Consider the following 20,250-nt stretch of genomic DNA (forward strand, 5'->3'; position numbering starts at 1 on the left):
GTGTTCACTTCGGCCACACATATACTAAAATTGGAATGGTACAGAGAATATTAGCATGGACCCTGTACAAGGAAGACACACAAATTCATGAACTGTTTCAAGATTTTTGTTTATTAAAAACAAAAATAAATGGTGAGAAAACACATCTTCCTCTCTTCTTTTCAGATGTAAGGGATTATGGATTTGGAATACAGAATAAACTTTAATATTCAGATAATGTATTGGTAATTTTGCTAAGTGTTTTTTCTTTTTTTTTTCACCTTATTACAACGGATGCCTCTCTAGGTATGAAAAGGAAAAGGAATATATTTAAAAATAAATATTTTTCTCTCTGTATATATGTATATATATACATACATACACACACATACATATATACATATACAAACATTATATATACAATTTTAAAACACTTTAAAATATGATCCATATCAAATTCTTTATATGGGTGGGACTGGAGAGAGGAACCAGTAACTTTCTCTCTTCAGAATTGAAGAATCCCAGTTTGTATATCAGTGTTTAAAAAAAATCAGACAAGATTTTCATGGACTATTTTAAAAAGTATGTGTCCTTAATACAAAGTTTATATTAGCATTATTTAATCACTTCTCACCTGTAAAGAAAGAGAAGGTAAATATTTTTGCATAGAATAATTAGCAGAGTTTTAAGATTCATTTTGGGTTAAGTCCACTTTGTTTGCCAATGCATTGTTAATGTTTAGAGGTCTGTTATATTAAAGTTATTTATTAATTATTTTTCATTCCCATACATAGTCAACTAAAGAGTTTTCCATGCACCTATGCCTGTAAAAAATTATTTTTAAATAAAGTTCCTTTTGTTGTAGCAGAAAAAATAATATGATCCATATCATTGGAGGTGCTCATGGTTTTGATTAGCTCATAAATCCCCCAGAGTAAAACTTTATCAAAGTATTCAAGAGTATTTTGTAGAGAGAGTAGTCTCAAAGGTGGGAAGATAGAATGTTGCCAGATTGTAAATGGTTTTGAAAACCAGACTACAGTATTTGAACTCTACTCATTAGGAAGCAGGGAAACACTGAACATTTTTAGCTGAGAAGTGATAACATAAGATTTATAAATAAGAAAGAGAATTCTGCAGCAATGTGAAGAACTAATTTGGATGGGTAGAGTGGAGATGAGAAGAACTACTTCTTGGCAGTTATAATTTAAAGTGCATGGATGATAAGAGTTTATGTTAGGGTGGCAAAAATGAGAATGTTGGGGAGGTGAATGATACAAAACATTTGTCAGAGGTAGAATTGACAGGGATTGGTAGCTGATTGACTAAGAGATATGAGGGATGGGACAGAAGAACACCATAGTTTTTACCATGTAAGACAGGAATGAATGAGTGATACTGCTACTGCCAGAAACAGTTAATTCAACATCAGTGTTGAAGGACTTATGTATATAAGGAGAGAGGACTTAAAGAAATAAGTGGATACATATAGATAGATATAGGTATATATAAGGAAAATGAACTTCTGAATGAAGAAATTATTGAATAATATTTTTTAAGAACTTACTAGGGGCCAAGCACAGTGCTTAAGTATTAGGGATACAAATATAAGCAAGCAAAACAGCCCTTGTCCTTAAGGATCTTTAATTCTAATACCTAAGTGACTATTGTAATCAACTATCACAGTGTTAGTACAATTAAATCTATGATTGATTTATTTTGCTTTTCATTTTTTCTGTATCCCTGCTACCAACAGTAGCAAAGCACTTTATAGACAGTAGTTATTTAATAAGTACTTATTACATAGGATCTAAATAAATTTGGGGGGTAATGGATGTTTCTTTAGAATGTAAGTGACCACAGGGCAGGGAAAAGTAATAGCACAACAGACCAGCAGATACAAATGAGTAAATATAAACCTCAATACCTACTTGTTCTTCACAGAGACCTCTCTCATTTGGAACATTTAATAAATGTTACCCTCCAACAATATCTCTGTATTGTTGTATAGATCCCTATTTGTAAGCAATATACTGTATTCAGACCCTCTGACATCCTGTAATTTATGACTTATTTTTATGATAGCAAAGTTGTCATCTATTAATCTATAACAAATTGAGGGAGTTTTGTTTGACTGATTTAAAAGCATTTTCTTCTAAAGTGCTTATAAAAATAAAGACTATAAATTGGCTAGCATGGATTGCCCATGGCAGCCTCTTTTTCTAATGAAAATTTTCGTCAGTGGATTTTATACAGAGCCTTTGGAGGTTGTTTAAATCGCCAGCAGTCAATTTAACCATGCTAATCTTTCTACCTGTGGGCCTAATTCTTAGAAAAAGGTTTTGGCATGTTTTCATAGACTACTCATAATAATTATATAGAAGAACTGTGAATCCTAGTTGTCTGTATTATAATCATGTCATTTTATGTTTTGAAGTGTAAAAAGAAAAAAAATTCACCCTCTCCAGTTTCCATCCCTATTACACACCCAGTTCCCACACACAAATAGACATAATCTTCTGGAAGATTCTGAGCAACCACTGAAATGAATAAATATTCCTTTGTGGAAAAAAGTACTGACTTGAGTATATGTACATTTTAACTGAGCTAGTGCTTCTGTAAGTCTGTGCACTATGTATCCATCTTACACAACTGTTTACTGTTCTATAGAATATACATGGTTGCCATAGCAGCAACTCTGAATAAATGGAGTGCCTAACTTATCCTACTATCTCAAAGAAAAACACCTTAACAAAGCTTTTCCTGCTTTTATATTATACTGTCGCAGTACACACATTAATGCATTAAGGGCTATAGGCCATTAGAATTTTTAAAAATCATTTGTCTTTTGAGAATTCAATGCCACAAGCCACACTCTGTTGCACTCAGTAATACTTGTGGTCCATATATTATTCAGTGTACAACTGGTATCACGAGAGAAAAATACAGCAGTAGTGCTTACGCTGTTTACTCTCTAGATGTTTGCAAGTAAGTCATCCTTGGCCACGGGGTAATTGTACTACTCTTAGGTGAGGTATTTAAAAATAGCAGATACCACAACAATCAAGCTATTTGTCTTATTAGATAGCACTCCAGACAAGGAATTTCTCCTTTATTCTAACCTCTTCTCCCTCTCAAGCATCCTAAGCACCCCTCACCGTATTTTTTACAATATGTTTTCCTGTGACTTTAAAGAATAAGCTTCATCATCTTCTTGTAAAAAAAAGTTATAGACACTGTCTTCAAGGTAACTCATTTCCCATTTATTTGCTTTTCCTTCTTAATTCTTCTTTAATACTAAAACTTCAAAAGGAAACCATTTCATAAACCTGGGCCCTCCCTTCATCGATGCCAAATGCAATCCACCTACATCTTCATAGATGGTTTTATAATTTTCATGGTCTGAGAAAATTATTCACCAATGGGCAGCCTCTTCATACAACCAACATGGTCCTTGAATGATGGACGTAACATAGTAGGAACTGGTGCATGCAAATACAAAAAGGAACACATTTACGTACAAGGAAATAGATAATTTCTAGTTGGAAAGATCCATAAGAGTGATGAAAAACAAAGACATAAAGTGGATGAAAAAAGTTTAATATGAGACAAAAAAGAGCATATGTAATTCCACAAACTCTTAAGGTCCTTGCTACCTGCTCTCTGCTAATGCTGCAATCCAAGTCATCCCAGCTTGGAAGGTTATTCCCAGCAGATTTTGCTATTCCCTGGACAAAATTTGAGATTCCAGGGTCTTCTCTACACTCCTACAACAAAATCAGAGTGTGAATTTATTGTTGGTTCTACCCTTTAATAAATTTATGCATTAACTAAATCAAAATCAACAAAGATTTATTGGTTAATTACTATGTGCAATTCACTCTTCTCCATACTAGGGAGAGAAAGATTAAAATGCAGTACTCCTTGTCCTCAAGAAACTTGTTACTTTGTTTCATTGTTTTTCTCCATTCTCGAAGAGGACCATGACATCAGAGATATGATGCCATGCATGCAAGTGAGTTGGCTTTAAGTGAGGGAGGGCTATGCAATGTCACCAGCCTCACTTTCTTCTCTGGAGCCATCTGGGTCCAGTGGCAGATATAAATCAGGCTGATAGGAGCTGGTGGCACAGTAGCTAAAGCACTGGACCTGGAGTCAGGAAGTCTAGAGTTCAAATGTAGCCTCAGTCACTTACTAGGTATGTGATCCTGGGCAAATTAGTTTTCATCTGTGCCTCACTTTCCTCATTTATGAAATGTGGATAATAATCAAGAAATTTACATTCTAATGGAACATATAGCATTTTTCAAAGAAGTGAATGCAAAGTAATTTGAAGAAGAAACAGAAATTGCAAAGGGCAAGGAAAGTTCATCTGAGGTGAGCCTGAGAGAAAACTAGGACTTCAAAGGACAAAAATAATGAGGGTAGATATTCCAGACATCAGCCTACACAAAGTTACAGAGAAAAATAATAGAATTTTGAATTTTGCAAATGAGTAGACCACTTTGGTCAGAAAATATTGTGCAAAGACAAGTATTATGAAATGTGTCTGAGAATAATATTTTACCTAAGCATTTATAGGAAACCACTACAGGTTTTGGAACTTAAGAGTTACATACTAAGTCCTGTGTGTCAATAGCATTTTAATTCTGAATTAGTGGCCATATTAATGGAGAGAAGCAAGGAAATGTTAGGAGATCCTCTGGAGGTTTGTTTGTAAACTGAAGACAAGACTATTTTGTTGTTCATTTGTTTTTGTTTTTTTTATTTGTAGTACCTAGCAAGTAAATTGTGCATGATAGGTACTTTAAAATGCAAATTGAATTAAATAATTTTGAAAGTGTACCAATATTAAGTTTTTCATTAAAATAAATTGCAATGGATCCTTAACCTTTCATCTTTGGATGTCTACTGTATCTTCCTTTAAAAGCTATTCATCAGACATGCCAGATGCCTTACTTTGTCTTTCTTTAATATGTTGTAGATTACTTGGATTTTGGATTATTTTAATATGTTGTGGATTACTGGGTTTTACTTGGGATGTTAATCTTTTTTTTTTTTCTTAACTCTAACTACACACTTGTTTCCTCTTCTAATTAAACTTCATAGCATTTAAAATAAATGTTTCACATATTACATACAGATAAAATATCAACTTCATTAGTAAAGGACTCTATATGCATTGAGTATTCCAATTGATTTCAAAGGAATTACCCCTGTTAGATTAAAAACAGTTTTTGATTCAATCAAACAATCAGAATGTCTGTGAACAGGGCCTGTATACCTTCCTGAATCAAACAAAGCCATTGCTGAGAGACTAACTCATGTATTGAGGAATTTCTATAAAAGTAAAGTGATATCTCAGAACAATATAGAGATTTCAGGGGATCTGGAAGAGCAGAGGAAAGAATGAGGTCATACAGAATTAAACCAGAAACAGCACCATGCAACTGTCCTATTCAATTAACTCCATTGACTTCCTATTACCTCCATGATGAAATATCAAATCTTCTGTCTGACTTTTAAAATCTTTTACAGACAGTTTTCTTTTTCCTCTTCCTTTGTACCTCCTATCTTCCCTGACTTCATTCAAGACTCAGCTCAAAATCCACCTTCTGAAAGAGATCTTTCCTAGTCCTACCCAATGATAGTGACTTCCTTCTGAAATTAACTTCCAATTCTCTCACTTTCTCTCTTTTTCTCTCTTTCTCTCCTCATACACATATGTATGTATGTATGTATGTATGTATACATGTGCATATACACACATACACACACAAATGTATACATAGTTGTTTGCCTTTTGTGACCTTCAGCACAGTACCTGTGACACACTAACCCCTGCTTACTGAGAGACTGACTGAGATGTGGCAAAGAGGGAGATATCGAGATTTTCGTTTAACTCTACATGTATCATTGAGCAAAAGATCCAAGACCAGGGATGGAAAACCTGTAGCCTCAAGGCCACATGTGGCCCTCTAGGTCCTCAAGTGAAGCCCTAATGACGGAATCCAAAGTTCACATAACAAAATCCCCTTAAGTAAAAGGATTTGTTCTGTAAAACTTGGACTTAGTCAAAAGGCCATACTCAAAGGCCTAGGTGGCCCCATGTGACGTCAAATCTGCAAAGTTCCCTACTCCTGTCCAAGGTGATGCCACCAGGGTGCCTACCTACTCTGGGAATAAAGGAAATCTAAAGAAAAAAATCTCTTTTTTCCCCCAGATTTTACTCCTGGGATCTATACAGTCACAAACACTGTAACATAATTCATTGTTTTGTTACCCAAATGTTTCTAGTATCTTGATTTTTCTTCAATCAGAAAGATGTAAATTTAGGTTGGGAGCTGAACCTTCACCTATATGTTTGGGATTTTCCAAGCTGGGACCTCAGAGCAACTTGACCATGTATCGTAAGGGCATTTATATTGCCCCTATATGTAAAATGAGTTAAATACACACATATGTATATATGTATGTGTTAATACACACATATTTGTGTAATACACAAATATATGTGTAATACATAAATACATATCTTTATTTAATAAAATGAGAGAAGCACGACTAGACAGCAGTTCCTCTGAAAAAAAGATCTATGGATTTATTGTAATGCAAAATTAGTATGAGTCAGTATCACAGGCAAAAAAAAGCAAACATGATCTTAGACTTGGTTATGAGAGGCATAATGTCTATGAGAAGAAAGGAGATAGTTCCACTGTTCTCCTCTCTGTTCAGACTTCCAGACTATTGTGTTTAGTTTGAGAACCACATTTTTGGAAGGACATTGATGAGCTGGAGAGGAACCCAAACTGAATAATGGAGACCATCGTATAAGAGGATCAGTTGAAGGGGCAGATTATATGAAGTCTGTAGAAATGAGGAAGGGAGTAAATGAGAAAGGACAGCTATATATTTGAAGATGTATTAGCTATGCTGCCTGGCCCCTGAAGACAACATTAAGAGCAACAGGTAGAAGTTACAGAGAAATAGATTCAGCTTTTTTGTGAGGAAAATCTTCCTAACATTTAATGCTATACCAACCAGGTAGGGTTAGCTTGGGAGCTTATGTTTTCCTCTTTAATGAAAGAGTAGGTAGGATCCTTGCAGAAGGATCTTTGTGAGTCGAGAGAGATAGAGAGATAGACAACAGAGATGGAGTACATGTTGTGTGTTTCCTTTCCTGTTCATTCATTCTGAAGAGCCAATCTAGTTCTTTATGTAATACAGTTTCTCCATAGTTATTGCTACCTGCATAGAGATAATAGGAAGATAGAAATATGGTAAAAGGGTATCACATTAATTAATTAATTAATCTAATACCATTTCGTTCTATGCTTAAATTCTCTTAGTGGCTATTCTTTTCCTTTTCTTTGTTGACACCAATCTGCCTATTTGATATGCATTAGCAATCTACTCAGTTACTTGCTACACTGACTGCTTTTAAATTTCCCTAGCTTAGACTTTGGGTTAGGAACCTCTATTTAATAAGATGCTGCAGTAGCTATGCAGCTGCACCCTCTTGGAGAAAGACAGTGATGATCTCTCCTCTTTGAGAGCCACTTAGCAATGATCCTTCCTGATCAAGAGCTACTTAGTGAACAGTTAATGTGTATCTTCCTACCTGCTGTGCAGAGTTGCCTTTTTCCCATCAGTGTAAAATTCTTAGCTTCACTCACATCCTCCAGGTCTGTTGCGGAAAGTACATTTAATGCAAGTATATGTCGCATCCAAATGAGTACTGCTGACAAGCCTGTTTGGATTTCCTGATATTTAGAGATAGCGAATGATTTATATGAAACCATCTTCATAATTGTTTTCATTTTCTTGAGCCTTTCAAACTTTTAAAATACTAAATGTAATCTTTTAAAAATTATCTTTGAATGTGTGTTATATTTTCTTGTGACTACTCTGCTATGGTAATGCTGGTTTTTAATATCACCTGCTAGCCAGTTTTCTATAACAGGTTATCAGTCACGGAATATTAGGTTTTAAAAATAGTAATCATATATATCCATAATGTATACTTATGTTACATATACACTTATAGTTTCTATACACACATATGAAACTTACACATATATCTCAGTGAATGCATGTTCTGAGTTTTCAAGTCTGCTGCTAGTATTGTATATAGATATGACATGAATTCAAATGTTACACCTCTTGAAAATGAAATGGATATCTTTCAGAACTAATTGCAGATAATATAACAGTTTTAAATATGACCTATATTTTACGAAATACATACAAAAGTGTGTGTGTGTGAGTGTGTCTGAGTGTGTGTATATTGGGAGAAAGAGTTATGTTAAGTTGATAGGTAGATCAATAGGTTTTATATGGAAGGAAGGAAGGAAGGAAGGAAGGAAGGAAGGAAGGAAGGAAGGAAGGAAGGAAGGAAGAAAGGGAGGAAGGAATAATAATACATCAGAATGCTGGATCTTGAATCATGTTCAGCTGAACTGGAATTTTATCTCTGAATCTTATTGACTGTGTAGTTTTTAAATTCTCTGATTTTCAATTTCCTCAATTTTAGAATAAATGGACAGAATTAGAGTGGCTTTAATGCTTAACTTAAAAAGTAAGCACTGTACAAACTTTAAAGTGATACATAAATGTGAAATACTGAAAAATCAATTTATTAAATTCTTTCACAGCTTAAAAGCTATAAAAGAATTTAATAAAGTAATTGATTTTAGTGCCTTTAATTTTACATTCACTTTTTACATATATATTTTTTTACATATAGGGTATTCGTTATATGCATGTATGTATGCATATAAGTATGTGTTATATGTATGCACGTTGATGGACAGGATACTCCACTGGCTTGCATATGATGTCAGTAGAAAGGGAAGATGGCGTCTACAATTTTGTGTGGACCCCTTGTGACAAACCTTTGGGAGAAGAGAGGCTAGAGTCACACAGGATGAACAGGCATGACTAGATTGCAATTTGCATCTTTGGAGTGAACTAGAATCTATTTAAGTATAAGCAATTAAATACACACCAATATATAGGTGTATACGCATACACACATGCATATACCCACTTGTGTATACATATACACATGTTTACAACTCATTGCATTCTGGGAACATGTTACATATATGTATGGGTTTCATGTACATGTATATTCATGTGTGTATACATACACAAACAGTTGCTACCTTAAAAACAAGAAGAACAAAGGATGGATAAATATAGGTGGACTGTAATCTAGGTGGTTAAAGTTGATTCCACCATGAATAAGATCATAGATCCTTACTTATCCATCCTTATGTATCTTCAAGGCAGTTATTTCCATTTAATAATTTTCAAGCATCATTGTTCCAGAGCTTATTTTAGACCACATGGTATTACTTTTAAGTGAATTTAGACAAGTTTGACTAATCTCACCCTGCCTCACCCCCCTGTAAAACCCATAAATACTAAACTGTGACTAAAAGTTCTTTCTGATGTTTCTGTCTCCTCTTCAATTCATAGCTCTCCTTCAGCTAATTTGCAACAGCTTTTACATCTGGTAGGTGTTTTTGTCCATGATTCACCAAATAATTCCCAATTCTTCAACCTTCTTCCAGTTTTTTTTCCTGTCATTTATAATCAGGCTTTGTATTTATATTCAATCTTTTTAACCAAAGAGATGAAAACATTTTAAATCATCTCACAAAACTTCATGATTTCCTGTTATATTCTAAGAACACATTTTCCTTTCCTTGTTTTAGGGATAATAAAGCAGAAGTAGAAGTCTGAATATCACTGAATAAGTTGCTGCCTGAAAGAAGGGTAAACATAAAGCTGGATAACTGTTAACTTTTAGTCCCATAGATAACAGATGTCATCAGCAAGTAGAATTACTAGTATTTTGGCTTTGGAAAAACTCAGTTATTGATTATTGAAAGAATTTTTGCCAATGCAATGATGTATTATGGTAATCAACAAGAACTCATTCTTATAACTGCCAGTTCAATATGTTGTCTTCAGAATGGAACAATAATTTGAATGATAGAAGGGAAGTATCTTGGACTGTAATTGAGGTTCTAGATGTATTTCCATTATTCTGTAGTCAACTGCACTTGTGGCTTTGCCTCATTCAGTCCCCCACACCCTGGTGGTATAATTGCCAATGACTGTCCTCACCATCCCCATCCCAAATATAACACTTTTTTTAAAGGAAACTAAACAGTAAAATTACAGGAATATTTTTCTTCATTGTTAAACTTCACTGTTTGGATAATTCAGTTTGTTATTGGCCAAAATTATGTCCATCTTTGACAGTTTTAGAGCATTTAGCATTATGTTGGCAAGGTTGTCTCATTTTTTGCAAGGCACTGAAACATTTATTCTCCGTTAATTTCCTCATCCTTTGTAGCCTGAAACTGCCACAATCTGAACATATACGTGTTTTAACCCTCTTTAAAAATTCCTGATCCTTTGGCTGGCTCAAATGCTCCAGTAATTCCTAGTAATACAATTAAGTTAATCCTGATATGTATGCATGATGCTGCCAGTTACTGAGCTCATGATTTCATTTAAAAGGCTATAATCATTTGGCCAGCTTCAGGAGAATAAAGTATGGAAGATAAGTATGTTAATCTGGCTACTTCCCCTAATAACTCCAACAAAAAATTAAAGCAAGAGCTTTTGCTTAGCAGGGTCCATAGACTTTAATCTTAAAACTTCTAACCGTCTTGGTCCTCATTGCAATCATAGTCTGGATGTTTAGAGAGTGACTATTTTGGAGTATTTTTAACAATGAAGGCATCTGTATTCAGTAGCTCTTAAGGAACACCCACATTTTTCAGATCGATCCTCGAAGGTAGCGTATCACTATGGAGAATTCATCTTTCCCCAAACACAAAGGGAGAACCTTTCAGAGTATATTTGATATTAGCAGGTGAAAAGAAAAGTGTGTGACCCTCCTTGAGATGGGGGCCACACAATAGCATGTAGGCTAGATGATCCATTGATCAAATATTTGGTATATGAAATGCTTGACAGATTCCAAAGAGGACCTAAAATACCTCAAGTTGGAGACATAATGTAATTTTGACATTGTGATTGTGTCCTTCCATTATGTCACCAAATGTATTAAAGCAATAAATCAACACATTTATTAAGCACCTGCCATGTGCCAGGTATTGTTTTTAGTGCTGTGAATGCATTGGCATAAGAGAGATATTCTTTGTCCTTAAGATGTTGCGTTCTACTGAGTGGACAGAATATGCTCATAGAAAACTATCTATAGGAGAAAACAATCAGAGATTTGGAAAAAGACACTTAACTGAGGAATCAAGAGGCCTTGCATTTGAGCCTTGAAAGAATTTGGATTCTACTTTTTGAATGAGAGATAATTTGCCCCATTCCATTTCTCCCTTTCTCCTCCCCATATATTCCTCTCTCACCCCTTAATTTTATTTTTTTAGATATCATCCCCTCCTATTCAAATCACCCTGTGACCTCTGTCTATAAGTATATAATCCCTTCAGCTACCCAAATACTGAGAAAAGTCTCAAGAGTTACAAATATTATCTTTCTGTGTAGGAGTGTAAACAGTTCACCTTTAGTAAGTCCCTTATCATTTCTCTTTCATGTTTACCTTTTCATGCCTATTTTGATTCTTGTGTTTGAAAGCCAGATTTTCTATTCAGATTTGGTCTTTTCATCAAGAATGCTTGAAAGTCCTCTCTTTCATTGAATGATCATTTTTTTCCCCCAGAAGTATTATACACAGTTTTTCTGGGTAGGTGATTCTTGGTTTTAATCCTAGTTCTTTTGAATTTTGGAATATCATATTCCAGGCCCTTTAATATCTTCATGTAGAAGATGCTAGATCTTGTGTTATCCTGACTGTATTTCCACAATACTGGGATTGCTTCTTTCTAGCTGCTTGTAATGTTTTCTCCTTCACCTGGGAACTCTGGAATTTGGCTACAATATTCATAGGAGTTTCTCTTATCAGATCTCTTTCAAGAGGTGAATTCTTTCAATATTTATTTTGCCATCTGGTTCTAAAATATCAGGGCAGTTTTCCTTGATAATTTCATGAAAGATGATGTTGAGGCTCTCTTTTCAATCATGGCTTTCAGGTAGTGACATAATTTTTATATTTTCTCTCCTGGATCTATTTTCCAGGTCAGTTGTTTTTCCAGTGAGATATTTGTCTTCTATTTTTTCATTCTTTTGGTTTTGCTTTGTAATTTCTTGGTTTCTCATAAAATCATTAGCTCCCACCCGCTCCATTCTAATTTTTAAAGAGCTATTTTCTTCAGTGAGCTTTTGAACCTCCTTTTCCATTTGACTCATTCTGCTTTTTAAAGCATTCTTCTCCTCATTGACTTTTTGGACCTCTTTTGCCAATTGAGTTAGCCCTATTTTTTAAGGTATTTTCTTCAGCATTCTTTGGGTCTCCTTTAGCAAGCTATTGACTCACTTTTCATGATTTTCTTACATCACTCTCATTTCTCTTCCCAATTTTTCCTCCCTTCTCTTACTTGATTTTCAAAATACTTTTTGAGGTCTTCCATGGCCCGAGACCATTGCATATCTATTTTAGAGATTTCAAATGCAGAAGTCTTGACCTCTAAGTCTTCCTCTGATGGTATGCATTGCTCTTCCTCATCTGGAAGAATGGAAGAAAATACCTGTTCACCAAGAAAGTAGCCTTGTATAGTCTTATGTTTTTGTTTTTGTTTTTGTTTTCCATTTTTGGGTCATTTTCCCAGCCAGTTACTTGACTTTTGAGTCCTTTGTCAAGAGGAGGGTATACTCTGGGATCCTGTAAGTTCTCAGTTTTTCCAAAGTGGCACAAAAGTAAACTCCTCTCCTGGCCTGAACTCTGGTCTGGGAGCAACCACAAGCACTCTTGTGGATCACAGGATCTGTGAGTAGAATTCCCTCTCCAGAGCCTCCACCAGTTCCATTAGGCCAGCACTCCTCCTCACCTCAGGACTGCCACTCAAGGCTGAGACCTAGATCAGCAGCTCATTTTCCTCGGGGTCTTTAAGCTGAGGGTTCCAAAAATGGCCATTGCTTCTGCAGTGGCTGCTGCTGCTGGGGCCAGAGCTAATTCCCTTCTCACCCAGTTGAAAGAGTTTTCTCACTAACCTTTGAAGATGTCTTTGGCATTTGTGGGTTGAGCAATCTGGGAACTGCAGCTGCCAGTGGTACCCTGACGCTTGTTCTGGTCCTATCCCTGAAGGGTGGTATGACCATGGCCAGACTGTGCTGTGCTCCGAGCCTGGTGCAAAAGACCTTTCCTATTAGCCTTCCAGGCTCTCCTGGGCTGGAAATCTCTTTCACTATGTCGTTTTGTGGCTTCTGGTGCTCTACAATTTGTTTGTAGTCATATTTTACAGGTATTTTATGGGCTATGATAGGGAGCTTCTACAGGTCTGTCCTTTTATTGTACCATCTTGGCTCCACCCCCAAAGCTTTGGATTCTAAAAACCAAAAGTGAGGCAGAAGAATGTTCAAGGTGTAGAGGATAATCTTTGTGAAGCACAGAGGTGGGAGATCATATTTTGTACAGGTGAGTTTGATTGAAGCTCAGGGATTCTGACAGATATTTAAATGAAACAAATCAGCCTGGAAATGTAGGCTGGATTCAGATTGTGAAGGGCTTTAAATGCTAAATGGAGTATTTGTATTTTTATAACACTGAGGGAGACCCTGAAACTTCTTGATTGGAGTGAAACGGTCAAATGTTTGCTTTAAAAATTTCAAGTTGGGAGATGTGGAAGATGGTTGGATAGAGGAGAGACTTAGTATTGGAAGACCACTTATGAGAACCTTGAAATGATCTGGTTGAATATTGATTAGATCCTGAACTTAAATTGATGTGAAGTGAATGAAAATAAGAAGGTGGGCAGGAGATATATTGAGAAAGTAGACAAAACAAGATATGTCAACTGATTAAAAAAGGTTAAAAAGCAATAATTAAGAATCATTATGAGACTATTATGTACCAGGCATTGCATACTGCATAAAAAACAAATAAGATAATCTCGATTCTCTAGAAATTCCCTGAGGAAGAAAAGAAATACACACATACAAATATATTTATATATACATACACATATCAGAATTAATATATATAGAAAATCAATATCAATAAATGCAAAGTAGTTGAAGAAAAGTTGTTTGGGGAGGGGAAAACTAATAGTTGTGGGGATCAGGAAGCAATTTTTATGGAAGGTGGTGCTTGAGCTGGATCTTGAAAGAACAAAAAGATGGAGGTAGAGTTGAGGAGAAAAGGAATTATAGTCATGTCAAAGATAGAACATCAAAGTTTTGAGACAGAAAATTAAATGTAATGTGTAGAAACAGAGAGAAAGAATGAAGAGTAATGTCTAATTCAAAAATAACAAAGCCAGGCATATGAGGACATAAGTGGAGACAGTCCAGAATCATAGACCTAAAGGGAAAAAAAAGAGAATTCTTGAGGGCAGAATGTCCAAAACCAAACTCACTATCATTACCCTAAAATTCACTTTCAAATCATTATTTCATTATTCTTTTTATAGTTATTCTCTATATAGCTTCTATATGTGTTCATTGTCTTCATTTCAGTAGAACCCCCTTGCATATGAAGATCATTATGTATATGTATATATATATGAAGATTAATAAATACTTGCTGATTAATTGAATAACCATGTAAAATCTGTATTCTATAGAAATTTCTAGCAAAACTTGTATTCATATTTTTCCCTCTACAGCTATGTAATATAACTAATAAAGAATACATTTATGTATTGCTTGAAGAAAATTATATATATATATTTAAAAAGATAAAGCTTTGAGTCACTATTTTCATTACACAAAGAAATACTTCACAAAATGATTTAGTACTAAGTTCTATTATCAAATTAACATGTCTCATAATTGACATTATTACAAAAATTCAAACTTTTCTATTGGATAAAGTGAGGCTTACCTAAGAGTACATCACTTTTTATGAGTTATGCATTAGTAGTCAGTTTCTTCCAATGCCTAGTAAATGTAAAGGGGGCAAACTTCTGAAATAAGAGTGGCAAAGTATGAGGTGCTTTTGATGGCTTGTTATCTGCATCACTGAAGGAAATATCCAAATTGATAAGATCTTTGCTCTAATGAGGGTACTTTTTTGATATTTGGTACAGCATTCAATTAGGGAGTTTGAAAAGTAAAGCTGGGATAAGATAACAATAGCAAAGTAGCAAAAACAACAACAAATATATCTGAGATGACGAAGTTAGATTAGGAAGGCTCACCCTTGATAACTGCAGCCATTGTTGCCTGAGTAAACAATGCAATAACTACTAGGGAAAATAAGTTCATATTTGGCATGGAAATGGTCATTCTATTTCAGTGAATTAAGTAAAAAAGCTACAATTATGTAGCCTTCAAAATGATAGCATAATGGTACAGTTCTTTATCTGATTTACAGAGAATATTACAGCTTAATACAGGAGAAAATATAATTGACATAGAACCAGCTGAAATTAAAAGACAAAGTGCTTACCCTACCCGCATCCCATATCCAACGTGCCTAGAAAGAAAAGTATTATTTGGCCAAAGGAATAAGAAAAAAGTTCAGCAATGCTTAAGTTTCTGAAAATGGAATGCATTTCACCTCTACATCACTGACTGATGTAAATGAAGCTAGCATCCAACTGAAATAGCTAGAAGCACTCAAGTTTTGAATTCAGATTCATTTCCTTCAAGCACAAGATGTGACTTAGAGATATTTCACTGTGTTCTAAAGCTTGGTTATTTTCAAATACAAAAGTCACTGCAAGTGTAACTTGCCTGAAACAATACAGGGAAATAGTTGTAGAAAATCAGAATGCAACTTGGTAGTTTCCTGTAGATTATTTATTTAGATCTGAATTATTTTCACTGAATTTTAGACTTTATGGTTATGTTATTACAAACTTAATTGTATCAATATAATCATACCCATGCCTCCCAAAGAAGGACATGGACTTAGTTTCTAGTTCTTTGCAACGAAAAGAGTTGCTCTAAACATCGCTGTGGCTATCTTTTTTCTTCTCTTTTGAGTCTCTTTGGGAGTATCAGCCTAGTGGTAAATTCACTGAGTCAAAGTTTGGTGACTTTGGGATTATGATTTGATACTATTTTCTAAAATTATTGGACCAGACCACAACTTTAACAACAAAGCATGACTTTCTCTGTAACCCTTCTAATTTTTATTTTCCCTTCTGATAGATATGAGACAGAACATCAGAGTCTTTTAAATTAGCATTTCTCTAATTATTAGAGAAAAATACTATTTTTTTTTGGTCTATATGTTTATTGATATCATGGAGTTTTTCATTACAAAAGTGTTCCATTTTCAGAAGAAGAAATTAAAACTATGTTTAGTCATATTTTAACAATGCTCTATATCACTCTGAATTGTTAATTTTAAAATTAACAAAACTCTGAGGGACCACCCCATACTTATAAAAAATGACAAATGTTGAACAAGATGAGTGAAAAATTGATATATTAATGAACTGATTATGAAGTAGTGAACTGGTTCAACCATTCTGGAGAACAATTTGGAACTGTTACCAAAAAGTCTATAAAAGTGTGCATAAACTTTAACTAAGAAACAGTACTATACAGTCTGTATCCCAAAAAGATAATAGGAAAAGGAAAAGAAACTATATGTACAAAAATATAGCAACTTTTTTGGTAGTGACAAGGAATCGGACATTGAGAGGTTTCTCATCAGTTGGGTAATGGTGGACCCCCTTGTGACAGATGACTGTAATAGAGTAGTATTGTGCTTTAAGAAATGATGAGGGGATGGATTCAGAAGATGAAAGGAATGTATGAATTAATGCTAAGTGAAGTAAGAACAACCAAGAGATGATTGTGCACAGTAAGAACAACGTTGAAATGATAATTATCTGTGAAAGGCTTGACCACTGATCAGTACAATGACCCAAGACAATTCCAACAGACTCAAGATGAAAAAGTGCTATCCATATCCAGGGAGAACTGATGAAATATGAATGCAGTTTGAAGTATAATTTTCTCACCTTCTTTTTTTTTTAATATGGCTAACATGGAAATATGTCTTGCATGATTTCACATGCATAATTACTATCATATTACTTTCTCAGTGGGTGTGGGAGGAAGTGGAATGGAAGGGGAGAGTTTGGAACTCAGAATTTAAAAAGAAAAGGACATTTAAAATAACTATTTTTAAAAAGATTAAAAAGAGAAAAATTGCTTGTTCATATCTTTTGACCATTTAGTTATTGAGGAAAATCAGTAGTTATAAATTTAAATCAGTTCCATATGTATTTTAGATATGAGACATTAAAAAAATTATGCAGCTTTTTCTCAGTTAATCATTTCCCTCATAATTTTAACTGCATTAGCTTTACTTCTACAAAACTTCTTAAATTTTATATAATAAAAATGTTCATTTTATGTTCTTTGTGCCTTTCTTATCCCTTTATCTAATTCCTTTCCTCTCCATAGCGGTAAAAGTTATTTTCTAACTTGTTCCTCTAAATAGTTTAGGATATGGCTTTTATATGTGTTATATTTATTTAAATCTTATTGTCATATATGATTATCAGATTGCTTTCAAATTTTCCAGGAATGGTTTTTATATAGTGCTACATGTAATGAGAAGTGAGCCAAAGAGTTAGGCTCTTTGGGTTTAACAAGCATCACATCACTATGTCTTCTTGTTTCTGGATGTCACATGCCCCATATTTTCTATTAGTTGATCTTTATATTTTTAAGTAGTTACAAATTGTTTTGATGATTACGACTTTGTAGTATAGTGTGAGATGCCATTCCCTTCCTTCTCAGTTTTTCATCATATCTTGATTCTTTAGTTTTTGTGCTTGTAGGTGAATTCTGTTATATAAGCCCTAGGAGGAGAGGCACGATATGCATCCAAAGAAAGAACTGATAAATGAAAGTACGTATAGAATAATTTTACGTATATATATATGACACATACCTATGTATGTCTAATGATAGCCATTGCTAAAGAGGGGGAAAAGGAGGGAAGGAAAAAAGGGGTAAAAAGAAGTTTACATGATAACTCTGTTGTAAATTTGGAGGGAATAGCAAATTTTATGTGGTAGATTGCCAGTTTCATGGGCAATCATATTTTTATTGTCTTGTTATGGAAATGATTTCTCTGTTCCCTGAATTAAAAATAAAATGAATTTTTAAAAATACTGAATAATATTGGTGATAATGAGGATCCTTGTTTCACTCCTGATATTATTGGAAAGGCTTCTAGCTTATTCCCATTACAAATATCACTTGTGGATGGTTTCAGGCAGATACGTCTTATTATTTTAAAGAAAAATTCAACTATAACTATGCTTTCAAGTGTTTTAATAAGGAGTGTTGTATTTTGTCAAAAATATTTCTGCATTTAATGTTATATTCATATGAATTTTGTTACTATTGTTATTGATATAATTAAATGTGCTATAATTTTCCTTATGTTAAACCATTACTGATTTTCTGATATAAATATCACTTCATCACAACTTATAATCTTTGTGACATATTGTAGTTTCCTACTTAGCATTTTATTTGGAGTTTTTGCATTTATGCACTTTTGTGAAAATTTTCTGTAATTTTCTTTCTCTGTTTTTGTGGTTCCTGGCTTATGTATTAATGTCATATTGTTTTATGAGAAGAATTTGGCAGAATTATTTTTTGGCTATTATCTAAATAATTTATTTGATATAGAAATTAGTTGATCTTTAAATGTTTGGTAGAATTCATTTGTAAATCCAGCTGTTCCTGATGGTTTTATTTTTTTCCTTAAGAAGCTCATTTATGGAAACTTATTTTTTCTGAAATAGGTTTATTTAGATATTCTATTTCCTTTTTTGTTACTCTAGGTAGCTTATATGTTTGTAAGTACTCTTCCATTTCACTTAAATTGTTAAATTTATTGGCATATAATTATGGAAAACAATTCCTGATCATTTCTTTTACTTCATCTTCATTAGTGGTATAGTCACCATTTTCATTGTCTATGCTAGTAATTTAGTTTTCTTCTCTCTTTTAAAAAATTATGTTAACCAACAGTTTATTAATTTTATTGTTTTTTAAAAACAACACCAATTTTTATTTATTAATTCAATGGTTTTCTTACAGTCAATTTTATTAATATCGCACTTAATTTTTAGGATTTCCAACTTGCAATCCTTGTTTAATTGTGAATTTTTAGTTTGTTCTTTTTCTATTTTTTTTTTAATTTCATACCCAATTTATTTATCTACTCTTTCTCTATTTTACTGATATAAGCATATGGAAATATATTTTCCTCTAATTGCTGCTTTTGTTGAATTTCAAAGGTTTTGCTATATTTTCTAGTTATTATCATTCTTTTTAATAAAATTATTTGTTGTTTTTATGATTTGTTCTTTAACTCAGTCATTCTTGACGATTAGGTTATTTATGCTCCAATTATTTTATATATGTTTCATGGTCCCTTATTAAGTATCATTTTATTGCATTATTATCTGTAATGCTAATTAGAGCTAAAGATCTTCCGCATTCATTAATGAGCCTGACCATTAAGGGAAGCTTGGTGAGAAGAGACTTTTGTGTGTGTATGTGCGTATGTATGTTGAAAGGCCCATATTTTTTGTTAACTTGTAATGATACTTTGGTTCTCAAGGGTTGTGATGCCCTCTGGCTTTGAAAAGTGCATATGTACTCTGAGGTGAGGTTTTGTTTTGGGACGTACTCATTGGAAGTGTTTGCTAAGCCAGATGAGACTCTGGGCAACTGCTAAGGAGCCCCTGGCTTTGAAAACTCAGATATTTGTGCTTCTCTCTCTGGTAACTATGTATGTATATCAGACAGTTGCATCTATCTGTTGATGAGAAATGTATATATTGCGTATGGTCAGCCAGTTGGAAGCCCTGACTGTGGATTTTTGTTTCTCTGTTTGCATTTTCTCTGAAGTTCAGGGTGTTTTTTCCCCTGAAATAAGTGAATGATATATGTATTTGATTAAAGTGACTGTTGACCCCTCAAAAGTTGATTTCCTTTTAGAAAAGCAGATCTATGAACCAGTACAGCAGGCCCTCCTGTGTATGATGGGATCCTTGCTGTTATATTATCTGAAAAGATGCACTTAATATTTCTGGTTTTCTGCATTTAACTAGAAAAATTTAATGCCCTAATATATGATCAGTATTTGTAAAGGTGCCATGTACCAATAAGTGAGTGATATATTCTGTTCTTTGCCATTAAATTTTCTTTAATTTTTTATCATATTTTGTC

At 33.9% G+C, this 20,250-nt stretch overlaps 1 non-coding gene across 1 annotated transcript; it reads left to right on the top strand.

The window, feature by feature from the left end:
* Window positions 1–107, top strand: LOC140502958 (U6 spliceosomal RNA). Its single transcript, XR_011966675.1, has one exon. It is a non-coding gene; the product is annotated as a U6 spliceosomal RNA (small nuclear RNA).
* The last annotated feature ends 20,143 nt before the right edge of the window (window positions 108–20,250 follow it).

The sequence above is a fragment of the Notamacropus eugenii genome, chromosome 4 (assembly GCF_028372415.1).
Source record: "Notamacropus eugenii isolate mMacEug1 chromosome 4, mMacEug1.pri_v2, whole genome shotgun sequence".
Taxonomy (NCBI): domain Eukaryota; kingdom Metazoa; phylum Chordata; class Mammalia; order Diprotodontia; family Macropodidae; genus Notamacropus; species Notamacropus eugenii.